Below are 14,489 nucleotides of genomic sequence, written 5' to 3' on the forward strand. Positions count from 1 at the left end.
TAAAAAAAAAAAAAAAAAAAAAAAAAATCGACCGTTCATGTAATTCGAAATTGATTACTATCATGTATTAACATTACATAGCCAGTAATATATTTATCCGTCCACCCAATCGGCACAACGTTTCCTGCATGCAGTACACCATACCCCAGAACTTCAATGCTTCAAGGCTAATTTCTCACATATGCTGATACATATGCCGACGCACGTGCAAGTATCATTCTATAAATTCTCATACGACACAACATCGATTACCAACACTCCCACTTTATCGGACAAACTCCACGAATCTTGGGTACATCCCCTTTATTTAATTCATTAAAAAAATGACGTCACATCACATAAAACGTATCATATATTGCCATAGTCCCGTACTAAAAATGTATCAGCCTGTATTACCTGCCTGTATAAATAGATTTAAAAAATATATATCCAAGTATCCGCCTGCATGGTACGCAGGCGGTCATCCAATTAACGCCGATAGAAGACATTCGACATAAATCAGGCTTAATAACGCTAATTCGCAAGAAACGGTAAAACCGCGTTATTTCACGGTATTTCCGCAAGCTACCTCATCCAGATTGCAAAGAGGTTCGCATCGGTTGATAGGGACTACAGTGCAAGCCGCGATATTCGCCAATTAGAAGTGCGCCAAGGTGACTGCGGTAAAGATATATATTCCGGCACCGTAGATCACCAATGCCAAACCATGTAGCCATATACCTAACCCAACTTATTCCCACGTAGCGGATACGTGCGATCGCGAGCCCTCCTCCATTGGCACGATACTTTACGCGCTAACGTGTTTACCTAATTGGCAATATAGGGAAGATCAATTTTAACTTGGAATCCTAACCTATACGCGTCAGGATGCATCGCTTCGTTACGGCACACGTGTCCGCGTTGTCCTATGCATATGTCCTTAGGTAAGATAGACGTGCCGATGGACATCCTTTGCAATTCCATTGTGCGATTCTACACTGTATATAGGTATATAATAATATAGACGCTTCTACCGACCGTGCAAAAGTATTCACAGGACATTCAATTGAATTCCCAGTACATGCAAGCTGCTGGAGATTCTTTTGTAGTACGGATCAGCGATATCTTAATACATTGCTTATGTAGGTATTCATACACGTATAGATTGCAATTACAATGCGTTTAAACAGACTTGACAATTTTCTTGGTATAATATATAAATTAGATACATGTATTGATATTTATTTTTATTTCACGATATATGATTATGTATTATAAGGATATAAGTTTATGGGTTTTTGTGTAATTATTTTTTTACTTCTCGTTTATGACTGTTACTTATTTTTAACCTTATTGCTAAGTTTTAATCCAGGGTGGGTTAATGTGTTGTTTGTTGGTCTTGCGTTTGGATCGAGTCACGTTATTGGTGTCCATGGCTGTTTGATGAATATTGTATTTTTTAAGTTTATCCCTTTCTGCTTCCAGGTCGGAATAACTTTTCATGAGGTCCTGCAGAGTGTTTTTTATTTCTCTTATGGTTTTTGGAAGACTTGTCAGGAATGCTTTGTCCACACATTGCTCGACGATCGTTTCGTTTTGATCGGCGCCATATTCATGAGCTAGACACTCTTCTACGTAGGTGTCGATAGCAGCCCAATCTTTGACGAATTGGGTATAATTGCTATGCATGTACCAGATCATGTCTTTCCCACTTCTAAGGAACCAAGGATGTGAAAAAATGAGATGAGTTTCCATTTGTCTCTGCTTCCTCAACACCTCCATAGGCAGAAGCGCGTAGAACTGATTGCTGTGTATACCCAAGGTCTTTATACGGCATAACAATTCATATACTTCCAGTGTGACTTGATGCAGTCCATTCTTCCAGATATTTAGAGTTTTCAGATTTGTAAGATCCTTGATCCAGCCAGCATCCAACGACGTGATCTCGTTGTGACCCAAGCCTAATAACTTGAGAGATTAGGCAGACCTTGAAATGCTCCAGGTTCGATCTTCGTGATCTGACATTTGGTAAGATTCAATTCCAGCAGATTTCCACCGAAACGAGAAAAAGATCCTGTTGGAATTGTCGCAAGGGTGGAATCGTAGATGTTAATTCCCTTGGTTGTGTCGGGTATCGGCACCTGTTTAAAAAATGGGTAAAACTTTAATTTTGAGTTTACAACAAATTTTTAATTATTCAAAATCCTTTGACTCACGTTATCCAGACTGTTCAATCGCACGCACTCGTACCAATCCTTATCAGTGGATTGACACTCTGCCAAGGATGAGCAAATACTCGTCCCCAGAAAAAGAAGCAGCAGGAACGACTTCATGGCAGCGTCTTCTCGTCAAATGACAACTTCAATTTGTCTCCTACGTCCTTTATACGATTGCCTAAATCTGTGGGGCTTCTCAACCTGTACGCCACGGTAACTGAGTATCATACGTGCATGGTAACGCCTCAACGTGCGACAGTCTCGTCTTTGAGACCCAATTATTATTACTTTTGTTTTTATTCATGAACAATGCTTATTGAATCTATTACTTAACTTGGAATGTAGCAAATGCATGTATGGTTCGACGGCCCTCCGCTCAGGTGGCGCGCTTACTCCAAAATAAAATTGGTTTTAAGAATAGCGGCCCATTGGCAATCTCCCTACTCATCTCTGATATTACTAATTCAGGATGGGACCTCAAGGATAATGACGGTACCTACATCTTCCAATTTAATTTTTTTCCTGGATGACTAACCATTTCTCTTTTTTTTTTTTCTTAAGGCTTTGTATCTGTTGCTTTTGTTCGATCCACAGATGATTAAGATGGCCCCACGGTGGCTGCAACGCGATGGCAAGTCATAACGTTACAATAATGGATGCAGATGCAGCAACAGTTGTCCAGCAACACGTTACCCGCTAGTAAAGGTACTAGTTCCTTGCATATATATATATATATACATAGTAATATGTCTATACATTACATGTACCAATGTTCCATATACAATACTTCCTATACATATCTACAGAGCCATTCAACCCAACCGCACAAATTATATTTGACAGTTGTCATACTGTTGCTGTGGTTAAACCGTTTGACAGTATCGAACTGTCAAACTTAATAAGTTTAAAAATTTTCACCTGTAAGACAGCTGTACCGATGACGGTGATCCCACGAATCTTGGATAGATACCCATTCGACGATTGCGTAGACTTCCAATGACTGTAACTTTTGAATCGTTTCAGATATTCGGGTGAACCTGTAGAATATTTATAAGAAACACCTGATTCAACGATATCTTGAAAATGACTTGAAATATCTAAACATCGTTCAGAGACTGATATTTAAAAAATTTGCTGGTGCCCTTTCCACAGTCCTCCTTATCGGATATCGATAACGATTTTCATTAAGAAAAATTAATTCTACAATTTACTAAAGGTAGGAACAGAATTTTAAGCTGTCTTTAATGGCGCGTGATTTAAACGATCGTATCGCACCTGTCGAACGTGAACCGTTGCGATAAAAATTGACAACTCTGTATGAATCTAACTATTCATACATTCTCGTATGTCTATACAACAACCTGTAGAGCACCATCTACAGGGATTCGTGAGAAGTTCAAAATCTTTGTACGTACGTAGCCACTGATCAGTACCCATAAGACACTGCAATCACTATACACGCATCACTATGTAAATGAAGTGGCGTTAGTTTTGCTATAAATGCCGTATGCCTATACAGTGTGTTTCACGTTCGACAATATTTCAAATCGCCAATATTTTTGCGACATTACAACATACACTCTCATTATTTTCTCGTAGAGAAATAAAAATGCGGAACGTATACAGCGCCTTTTAAGAAACATAACCCTTCATTCAGATTACAATACAGACTTGCTCAACGTTTCGCGCAAATTCGCAGTGTCACTTCTATTTATCACGTTGACTTCCTCCTTGGGCTTCCTTTTTTTTTCATGCAGTTGCCTTTCTTCTTTTTTTTTACTCCCTGGAACTGCATAGCATGTACAGATGCACCGGTACACATGTAGCGACAGAATAATGGCAGTGTAAGCATTGACGCTGCTAGTTATTTCAATGGTACACGTGGTACATTGATTCGCGTCGTAATGGCGACACTTCCGAATGACTGTATTTGATAAATAGGAAGACTTGAGAAATATATAGTATGTTGATGAAAAGTTCTTATTTCATCATGCGACTGGCACGACCTCCCTGGTAGTACATACAGTACTATCTCCCCGTAGTCATTTCAAGATTGCTACAGTGATTTGTAATAAAGTCACTTATATCTCAGTGCATGATGCTTCGCATATGGACAGCAAATGGAGACAGAATGAAGCTACTCTATTACTGCTAGAAGACAGCATGAGTTATTCCTGACATGTCGAAGCTTAAGGATCAATAAATCTTACAAGTTGTTATCGATTTACGATTAGCGTAGGTTGTTACATGAATGTATTTTTTTTGAGTGCATAATAACAAACTTTAAGTTTCTATACCTAAAGTGGTAAGTATATCGTAACATACGTATGCGATACGTATGTCACGTATGCGATAAGAATCTCATATCGTATACATGTAATTATATATCATCATTATGATTCAGTATGAAGAATTTGATAGATTTGTATATTTCTAAGCTACCTGATCCACGTGAACCTTGATTCTTATACGAAGAATAATCTAACCTCGAAACGTGATTAACAAGCTGATACTCAGAAAACACTAAAACGTGAAATTTGTTACACGTGGCTTACCTGCTAGTCGAGTCTTTCGTATCGACTCAGAAGAATCTCTGAAGCAGGCCACGAAGCAGAAGGTCTGGAGGATATGTGGTTCCTTGAAAAATAAAAAAGAATCCGCACACGCTGGTGAACCCTAGCGGCATTCGGGAGCCGAATAGTCCGGTCGAACGACTTTATTATTCGCTGGTGCTATATCTATAGAGACTTTGATCGTTACAAAGAATATCCACCTTGCAAGATGGTACGTCGATCAATTTTTCGTATAGACTAAAGGGAGTAATCCCGGACACGACTCTTGGCCAATTAGTAACTTCCGCTTCCGTTTCGCGGTGCCACTTAATCGAGTAAGACGAACGGAACTTACTAATTGGAGTAGATTTTCCGATGACCAGAAAAGAGGGAATTGCGCATTGACTTAAAGCTAGACTCGAGAAAGTCGTGACTGAAGGCAAAGTAGATTTTCAATACGGATGAGACAAAAAAGATGGCGACGTCTACGGGTTCTTATTAGTTGCGCGTCTATTTCTTATGTATGTATAGTATATATATATAGAGACAATTTCACAGTCAAACGAAGATACGAATTCTCCAACTTCGAGCTCTGAAGCTATCAGTGAATTGCTAATGACATTTTATTCAATAGAAATTCATTACTGTATATACTCATTCGGAGAGGCTTCTTATTCATCGTGAAATTATTAAATTCAATGTATACTTAATTGAAGCTTATCTCTACAATTAATCTTTACCCTATCAAGAAACACATAAAACCACACTTCTTACAAGACCCTGCAAGCCTCTCATTACACGTGATACGTAAAACCAGGGAGATAAAACATTGTGTGTACAAATACTAGGCTACGTATAGATAACTACACGATACCGTTAAGTTTAATGGCGAACCTATAACTACCTACCTACATACTAAGCAGATACTGAAATTGAGTTACCAGCATGGACCCAATGTACATTGCAAAATAATGTCTAGTCTTGACGACCGTCTTCGTAAAAACGCCCTGTACCCTGTAGGAGAACGTGCGTACCTACAAAGTCGTTAAAGAATCTGAGTTCGTAACAAAGTGTGTATCTGACGTGCACGCACGCAAGAACGACTTTACTGTAATACTAAATAATCGACGACTTATTTCAATTTTTCGTTACAGAACTATTTAAAGTCATATGGTAACCGTGACAAATAATTGTCTAAATATTGGACGCAATGGTAAAATAAAAATAAGAAAAATATCAGAGTTGACTTATCGTAAACAGAAGAGTCATAAATCAGCAATACCCCAGGGAATCAAATAAGCGTAACGCTCAAGGGTCCAAGGTCGTAAGTTGCACCTCTTTACGAGGCATAAGGATGGCCTGTAAAATTATCCCGAGGGGCAGTGCAGTAGTCATTTGCCCGCGGTGAGTTCGCATACGTTCAAAAGCTCGTGGAATAATAAGAAAAAGAAGCGAAGGGTACATGTCCCCCACTACCATTGCTCGCATTATGATAGGCGGTAATTACAAGCAGCATTAATTAGTTGTTTGATATATGGGTCTAGCGGAGGCTGGCACGGATCATTATATACGCATCGTGTATGAAACGCGCCTCCGAACCTCCTTCTCCTCCATCTTGAACTCTTCTTCCTCTTTTCATCCTTTATCATCCTTCTTCTCGAGTCTTGCACTGGATCTACTGCCTTCACTCTTCCTCCACGTCTTCCAGCTCTTCCACTTCACGAAGAGCAAAGCCACAGAGAGAGAAAGATACGTAGAGGCAACAAGCTAGCCCGCGAGGCTACCTCGCAAGCTGTAAACAACTTACTGCCCTCGGAAATACTCCCATAAAGTACGTTTTATCTATCGTAAATCGATGCCCGCTGTATTTCACCGTAAGGTTATACAATGCGGCTCAATTAATGCCAAACTGTTAGTCTGATTTATTTCTTGACTCTAACCTTAAGCTGTGATTATTCCTCTTGTTCAGTTTAGCATCAGTGAATAATCCAAGTCTGTGAACTGATCAGTCATTATGGTTATAACGATATGCACGAATTTTTTAATTAAACTTCAGTACATTGATCTGTTTATGAAATGTGTCGTATTACCTTGTTATGCATGTCAATGCATATTCATGCTGCTTGGATAAATAGTCCTCATGGTATATGGACAATATAGGTTGGCAAGTCTGCTGTGTTATTTGGCGTATGCGAAATTCGAGGCTTCAAGTAGCAAGTATCCACGAGTTCCTTGGTAGCTTCAAGCTTCGCAGAATCCAAGACACAATAGATGCTACTCGGAAGGGTGTTTCCTCAATGCCTTGAGTGGCTCAGCTCTCAATGTTGCAGTTAGTTTCTATTATTCAGCACGATGCGACGCATTGTTCCGTTTATTTCAGAAGCCACCTTTCGTACTGCAACATTCTTTACGTGCATAAGGAACAGCAGCGCCATCTGTCGGAGATGCTACTAAGGAGGAATGGTAGTTTACCTAGTGACTTTTTTTGCTCGAGTTAAGATGCTTCGGTTGGATGCTATTAAAGAACTAGGATTCTTTTGAGAATACACATTATAGAGTTTATAGTTCTCGACGCATATAACAGGTATCTTTTTGTACGACTACATTTACACAGTATTCCGGTTTAGTTAGTACTGATCGAAAGAAATTGATCAATCCCAAATATTCTTTACAAATGAAAATATCTGTAAATTTGTAAATTCCTTTAGATCAGTGCTAATCAAACCGGAACAAGACTACCTTGTAAGCATAGTCTATTATTACCATTCCTTGAGAAATCTAATTGCAAATAGAAGTGTTGATTACTTATTTGCTACTTTGATTGGAATGAGCAGTCATCGGTGGTGATGGAAAAATACTGGAGTAATAATTATAGAAATTTTTCCGAAGTTTCTATAAAGTTTCCATGGTCGCCCGTTAGGTAATATCCCTTGTAAAAAAATTGTTTAGGATGACTTCGCCATGATCTTTTTGGTTGCTACTGGTTACTAGGTCCATTGTGTCTATTGCTGAACAAACCAACCATCAAAGCAGAACAAGAAGTGAATAGACAGATAGATGGACGTACCGTCAATTTAACTGGGAATACGTTCTTTCTGGTACATACATAAGAATAGAATAGAAGCCGCCGGGAAAGAACGTCGATTCTAAGCCTGATTTAAAGTAAGTTCCGTCTGAATGCGGAAATGCCGGAAACGATCTGGATCAACTGTCACGCTCAAGGTAGGAAGTGACGGTATCAGAAGTAGGTATAGAACGTGGGATCGAGTCTGGGAACCTCGGGACGTCAGGAGTGCTTCGAGCGGCTGGTAAAAAGTAAAAAAAAAAAAACGAAAAATATAAAATAAGGGAAACACCAGGGCGTCTACGAGATAGGAAGTCTGACGAGAAGCGTCACGTTTGCGGCAAACGACGCACGCCGCACAGCTGGAGTCTGCATAGAGAGGCTACGTGCTCCTTATCGTCATATGCGTTGCACCACATCTTCTGCACCCTGGGCCGTAGCCGTAGTCACCATAAACCCCTGTAATACTCTTTGGATGGGACTACTAGAAAACCAGACCAAATGGGGCATTTCCGTTCAGGTACTTGCGAAGTGGTACTCGTGGCGATGCTGTCACTCTCACATGTTCACTCTTTTATTTTGTCATTGTTTCTAGGGTTACCCTTGGCTACCATGAAGATAATGTCTAGGTGTACCCAGGTAAGGAACATCCCGTAAGTAACATCGATCGAACCGCGGCCTACCTTAATGCACCCAACGTCAATCGAGTCTCACGATTCTCTCACCCCCAGGGTGACGGCTTGGCTTCTACAGAGACACATCAGGGACCGCGTACCTATCTAGAGGGATAGGTATAGGAGCCTCATCGCGAAGGAGAATTCAGCCTGGGAGGATTCGAGGGGCGCTGGAGGTTATAGGGAGAGGATGAGAAGAAGGTGGCGGAGGCTGAGATGAAGGAGGAGCTGAGCCAAGGAAGCGAGAGAGTAGGGTAGGGTAGATAACCCCGCATCCTAGTGCCAAGATAACCTGACTTGACCCGCGGGTCCCCCTTGCTGAATAATTACGGGGAACGCTCGGTGCATGGAGGCAACGGGGGACCTGAACCTGGTGGCTCACAGCGATGGTATCGACCTGCGGAGTCTTTGCCTCCCTCTGTCTCCCTTTCCAAACCGAAACCATCTCCTTCTCCCTCACCTCCGCCATCTCCTCATCCTTCGGATACTCAGCCTCCTCGAACGCGCCAGGCGCTCCTCTCTCGAACTGGCAGCCTTCCTAGCCCTTGGCCCGAGAGAGGGTTGCTCCGTGACCACGTTGCACATTGCTGCCAGAGGACTTGCCTATACGTACCTACGTACCGAAGAAAAAAAATAGCAACCTAGGGAGGGAATGGGATGGTTCTCAGAGGGGCCCAAGAGGCTGCAGAGTCCCCGACCTGCTCTGTAAGGCCGGACCTGAGTCACGAACACGCACGCTGAGGATAGATCCTGCCTTACCTACCCACCTACATTACCTACCTGCCTACGTAGCGTTCGTGCCCCTCGCACTCGTGATACTCCTGCAGAGGAACGCCACGATCATCCGCTTTACTACCTCGCTTCACTTGCTCACTTGGGATACGGGGCACTGCCCGAACGCTGTCCCGTATGGGCAAATAGGTATGTTCTGATAAGAACTTTTTTTCAACTATTTTACAGTAGTTGGTTAGCTAATAAAATGGTGGTTTATTGAAAAAACAAACCTGTACTCCTTTTCTTATTTCTCTCCAGGGCGAAAGAAACTTTTCTCCGATCCACCTTAAATTCTCGTCTTGGATTTCTCTGGAGATTTGGACTTCTACCTTCTTTATTTTCTTACCTCGTACCCGGGTCTGAAACCTTTCTTTTCACGGTACGAAGCGTACCGGCGACCCGGTTTTGTTTTGATTTTAATGAACCACCAGGTCATTAGCCACTTCCTTGGACTTTGACGCCCGCTTTCCATCACATACGGAAGTTCGTGCCATTTCCTGCTTTTTCCTTATATACAAAATATGTATGGTCCAATGAAAGTAACGTCGTATTCTAGGTTTCATCCTTGGAGCCTCAGATTGCGACTCGACGCCACCTAGGGACAATAAAATATTTGACTCCAGACAGCAGGTCCATGTTTTATTAGATTCTCCCAGGAGAAGGTCTAACCCGATCGCTTTGTTCCAGAGGGATACCAGGATTGCAGGTCGTGAGGTAACCCATGGCGATGAATAGGTTCACTCGACGTGGCACCAACCTATATCTACCTATATACCAAGAGCAGCTACCAACCTAGCCAGTACACGCTCTCATAGAACCAAGAGGGATTACCGATCCGTAACCACCTTTTCCTCCTTAGTGGAAACTAGAAACTCGTAAGCGCGACACCAGACAGCCTCTTTGTAATTCCCCGTCCCTTTAGCAGTTAGACAGAGAGGTAAAGAGGTCAATCTATGAATTACAGAAACTGCTCCAGACCAGATATTTCTGTATCTCGGTGGTACGCGACCAATGGAGGTGTACCCATACATCATCCGGGAAGCACATCGTACGTATATCAACCAAGCCACCTACGTCCCCGGCTACCATCCAACCTACAACCTACTCTCGTAACTACGCAGTTACGTACGCTCCAGCGAGTCATCGTTCATCAAAATTGCTCTGTTTTCCGGGAGCCAACTCGAAAGCCAACGAGAGCACAGCTCGACCTCACAGCGTATGAAAGAGGGTCGCGAATCGATGAGGTACTATTTCGGGAAATTATTCGGTTAAATTGCCAGGTACTGGGTCAACTCTTTTTACCCGTCAAACTAGAGAAACTGCACGGAGCTGCAATTATTCTTAAAATCCAGACCGGAAGTGCTTGCGGCGGAAGGACAGAAAAACATATGAAGAGTACAAAGGTATAATCTTACCCACAGAGAATCTCTTAAGTAACAGCCCTCTGACCTCATCCATTCCACAAACTTTAACGTCTCATTACGAACTTCAAAACACCTCAAGCCTTAGCATTCCCACCCTGATACCTTTCATATAACTATATACCCAAACTATTCCCTTACGTCTGTCCCAAGTTTCCCAGCGCACCCACTAGTTACGTAGACACAGTGTTTCATCCATGGGCACATATGCACAGATAACAGCGTTAAATCGTTCCACTACTAGGATCGAGCATACACCCACGGACTCCACGACGTACTGCACACATGGCAGCCTTTTTCCAGAATGCCAGGAACGTGAAAAATAATGGCCGTCCCAACCCCGTGTCTCCAGGATTCTGTACCGAGGAGTTATCAGTAGCCGTGAAAAAGTTTGAGAAAGATACAAGGGTTCGAAGGAACGTTAAAAAACAGGATGCCGACTGCACGCGTTCAAATATACATAAGTAAGTTACTGCGAGGAGACTCGATCGGAGCAGATAGCGTCCATGCTTTCTCTGAGGTCATCATAACGAGGTCCCATGTCGCAGGACCTTTTCGTAATGGGAAGATCACGCTAACAAAAGAGATGAGTGGTACCCACCGCCTCGATCCTATATATATACATACATACAATGGCATAAGGTATCAACTCGTGAGGAATGGTGGAGCATGTAGAGGCTACCCTGCAAGGTATGTATGTACCATACGTACTGCAGAAGCTAGAGGCAGTAGATGCGAGTGCATAAGCGCATAAGCAAGTAAGCAGGCAGTCAAGCCAGGCGGATGCATATCCGTATGGAAAGGAGCCACCGTATCTCACTGGACAGAGGCACTTAATTGACACGCGGCGCGTCCCTAACACGCCGCGACCCCCCAACCAGGTTCCGCATGTGGAATCACGGATCTCCATCTGTCCCGCGGGCTCTATCCCTCTCGTCCAATCATGGGAAATGGAAATAGCGAGAAGCTCTCGCGTCGGTGGAAACGCTCGGTCCTGATCCGGCGTAAGAGAGCGTGAGAGAGGAGAGTGTTCTAGAAGCGTAATTGACGATCCTGGTGAGCGAGTCGCGAAATTTCAAAGGCCGGATAACCTAACCTATACCAGCATTGCTTTTACTCAATTTACTTACTCGTACTGTGTCTAGGATACATAACCTGTGCATATCAGGAGAGTTTAGCCGAGTTAAACTTCATGGAAATCTCTTGATGTCTTCTGACGATCATTTTCACAGAGATATAGAAACGCTGCTTGTTCTTCGATGCGAGTGAGTAGCGTACCAAGCATTAAATATATCTGGTAAGGGAAAATGGAATTTTCTTACTCTCTTACTTTCTTTGTTCTAGCTTAACGTCGGTGTACCGATGGATATGGGTTTTCAATATTTCTACAAGCCTCGTGGTATAACGTTGGTACCTTAAGACGCATAAAAGTGCCTGTGCATCTCTTGCTGGATGGACTCCTATTTACTTTGAGACGTTACTAGGCCGAGGGATTTACGAGCGCGGCTTGTCCGCTTGAAGATCGTGCCGCGATGATGCGAGAGATGAGGTCTTCGCGTGGCGGCTTCAGGGCTATGGGATGGACCCCGTCCCATCGGACAGCCAAGAAGGTGGTAGAAGGTAGGTGCACTCGATACGTATAGATCCCTAGTGGGGAAAGGTAGTAGTGAGAAAGAGAGTGAGGGAGAAAATCAAAGAGAGAGAGAGAGAGAGAGAGAGAGAGAGAGAGAGAGAGAGAGGAGGGATGAGTAGGTACTGGTAAGCCGGTATCGAAGGGAGCCTGAGTGGTTACGGCAGAAAGTAGAAGGCAGAAGGTAAAAGGTAGAAGGGAGAACTGGGTAGAGAAGGGACGGGTAGAGTAGAGAAGTAAAGAGGGGATAGTTTGCTCTGGATTCCAAGCGTGACCCCAAGCTGACCCGGCGAGAACATCTCCGCGCATCTCACTGCCCCCCCGCAATTATATCCCCCCGTTTGCTCCTTACTTCGTTCCTTCGTTGGGTAGGTAACCTTAGGTATTTCAATATATATATATATATGCGTGAATATATATCTCAGTATATCTATACATGTAGCTCACCTAGTGCAGCACAGCATCTAGCTACGCACAGCAATGTCCATCTTACTGTTATAGGAATACCTAACCTCGCTCGAGTATCTGGATGTCTACGTGGCTAGGCTGGCAGGCCTGACGATCTCCAGAGTACTTCCATGTCACTGTGCACTACCTTCAGAGTCAATATCATGCTGAAGCATAAGATTTAATTGACTGTAATTTGCGTGACTGTGGGCATCAGCGCAGACCCCGTGTCCAAGTCTGTAAACAACTGACGAGGAAGGCTCACCAGGTTCGCCGACCTCGGCCGTTAACGAAAGAATGGCAGGAGGTTGCTATTGAACGTAAGTTTACTTGGACGTATCCTGGTGCCTGGTATCCTGACCAATGGTTATTGTTGATCTTGTTATTCTAGGAAATGGAGAATTCTCTTACTCGATATTCACTCGTCGTCTTCGAGGAATTCTTTAGAGATGAAAATGAGGTTAGAACGAGAAGCGATCTTGTGATTCATCTGTCAAAGAGAAGAAAGGCGACGGCGAAGCTCGTAGTTTATTAATAAGGAGAAGGAAGTTGAAAAGAGGAAGAAAAAGAAGGAAGATGGGGACGATGAAAAAAGAAAATCGGCGCACAAGCCGACAATCTCAAGGAGCCCCTTAAGAGGTCTATTAATGTCGGCAGGATTTTTCGCCTGGTGTAATCATAGGGTGGTTGGCAAGGAGCGATCCACGTTTTTCTTGGCATTTCCGCCACTTTGAGGGAGTCGAACAATTTCCGTGATCCCAAGACGCTGGCGCTTCGTAGGGAACTCCATAAGGTGCCACGGCTCTTTTTACTACTTTTAAACAAACAACAAGTCCCACTTCACCTTCGTGAAAGTCTCTTGGGATTTTGTCCCTTCCGGTATGCCTGATAACGTAGACGGATTTTATACCTTCATTTTTTAAGTGTCTTTATTAACTTCCGGTTCTATCTGGGCTCCTGTCTCTCTATCCAACAGTCTCTCATTTAATCTTTTACTACCCCCCACCGCCCCTTCTAACCTCTCGCCACAGTATCTACTCTTGTCCACTATTCATTAAACACCATTACTTGGATAATTGGAAATAATTGAACGCCATTCATACATATGAATAAGTCAAATTACAGCTAATCATACAGAAATTTTGCACGCATTTTACACGTCACTCTTTACGTCCCTTGGAATCTCTCTTTAACAAAAAACAACAGACGCTTAGTCCCTTGTCGTTTTCTTACTCCGTTCAAAAAGGGATAAAGGATTACTCCGGGGCCAGATTTTCCAGGGTTTTTTGTCACTACAATACCCAACCAGGATTATCCTTCTAAGGTTGGCACTTACACCACGTCTGCATTTGACGTTTCCTTCAACAGATATATCTAGATTATAATCAGACTTTTAGTGGTGCTCTTGCGGTTGAAAAAGGTACTAACAATATCTAATTACTTATACATATAATACGTAATATAATTATTCTATAATTTGTTCTAGATATGACCTTTTGAATCGGCAAGATCATCGATCATCAACCTACCTACAAATCGTCAAGTGTTATGTGTAATTTATTCAAAGCAATAATCTACACCTATTCGCTTGTAAAGTCTAATATATGTACTTGTTGTGAACGTTCATACAACAGGAACTTACGCAGCCCTCGTAAAGCTAGTATGGATTGACACGTCGGCCGCAGTAAACGTTGCAGTGTGCGGTGGTAACAATGCAAAGTGCTGTATTACA

The 14,489-nt window shown here is 42.7% G+C and overlaps 1 pseudogene; it reads right to left on the minus strand.

The window, feature by feature from the left end:
* Positions 1 to 1,238: 1,238 nt before the first annotated feature.
* Positions 1,239 to 2,482, minus strand: LOC107264993 (annotated as a pseudogene).
* Between the last annotated feature and the right edge of the window lie 12,007 nt (positions 2,483 to 14,489).

The sequence above is a fragment of the Cephus cinctus genome, unplaced genomic scaffold (assembly GCF_000341935.2).
Source record: "Cephus cinctus unplaced genomic scaffold, Ccin1 Ccin1_scaffold0215, whole genome shotgun sequence".
In the NCBI taxonomy this organism is placed as follows: domain Eukaryota; kingdom Metazoa; phylum Arthropoda; class Insecta; order Hymenoptera; family Cephidae; genus Cephus; species Cephus cinctus.